Source organism: Aplysia californica, unplaced genomic scaffold (assembly GCF_000002075.1).
Source record: "Aplysia californica isolate F4 #8 unplaced genomic scaffold, AplCal3.0 scaffold00475, whole genome shotgun sequence".
NCBI classification, from domain to species: Eukaryota; Metazoa; Mollusca; class Gastropoda; order Aplysiida; family Aplysiidae; genus Aplysia; species Aplysia californica.
This window is the reverse complement of record NW_004797745.1, coordinates 277,566-278,879: the sequence shown is the minus strand read 5'-3', so window position 1 is coordinate 278,879 and position 1,314 is coordinate 277,566.

The window sequence follows — 1,314 nt, the reverse complement described above, 5'->3', positions numbered from 1 at the left end:
AGAGAGAGAGAGAGATTGGGGGGGGGAGGAAAAAATGCTTTGTGTTTGTATTTTTGAGCTGGTGAAATCACACGCTTAATTTCTTCCAATAGAGGATCGCAACAGTATATTGTTATCTTAAAACACTCATTTCTTTTGAGTCAAGGCTGCACCGGCTACTTTGGTGGTACGGCTCTTTTCCTGTCGCATGCAGAAGACAAGAGTTCAATTCCCGTTTGAAGAGTATCTGCATCTGTTTCTGGAACATAATTTATTGTTAAATCCCTCTCAACCCGGTTTCACCCTGTCGAGCAGTATCTAAGCAGTCCGCCTCTAAATGGTGTAAATTGTGTTGATGAGGGCATAAAACAGTTACGATAACATATCATTTTTAATGTTGCATCTTTTTGTTACAAGCTCTTGGCTCGTGGAGCTCACAGAATAATTTTGGCCAAGTGCAGGCATTGGCAAGAGTATCATAGTCTCGTGTCGGGTGAAGAGGTTCCGAATATCTCGCGGGCAGAAGAAAGAAAATTAGGTGGGAGAAATCGGTTGGGTGTTGGAATGGGGGGTGGTTTGATTTTCTCCCACAAAAATAAAAATACTCGTTTCTCCAAAATCTAACAAATGAAGCCACCTGAGATCATTGAGCATGAAACGAAGTCCCTACGTCAGGCTCCTAGCACTTTTCCTATCAGCAGGGCAAGGAATGTAGATCCCTCTTCCTTTGACATCAGCCGAAACTGTCTAAGACGGCCACCAATTGTCGAGGAGAAAAGAGGCTGTCCTACACAGGTGGCTGTCTTAATATACAATACGTAATATTGTTTAAAAAATACGCAAGGGAGGAAATTGGAGGCAGTGGCCGTTTGTACAGATTATTGCCTTATACCTATACGGTGGCCGTTAGAGCAGGTTTTACTATATTTCAAAATTGACTCGCTGTGGCGTACCTAGTTCTAATTTTAGTAGCGTGTTTCCAATTGCCATATTGTATTGCTGGCCGCCACTGCTCCCACCGCCATGTCGACTGTAAGCTACAATTAAAGTGGGTATTTTTCTCACCTCATTTTCCCGAACTCAAACGAATTAAATGGGAAAGGACGGGATTCCGTGCGTGCTCTTTGGGAATTTAAGATAATCGAGAATGTCCTGCTAAGCTTTTCTTTCCTTGTGTCTGAGGAGTTTTATTCCGTTTCCTTTGTAAAGACACGTAGAGAATTCGTTGTCTCCTGTTCTCTTCTCTCTTTTTCCCTCCACCACCCACCCACCCCCCACACTCTCTCTCTCTTCCTCTGTCTTCATTTCCCTCCCTTCTTTCACTTTGAGAATGCG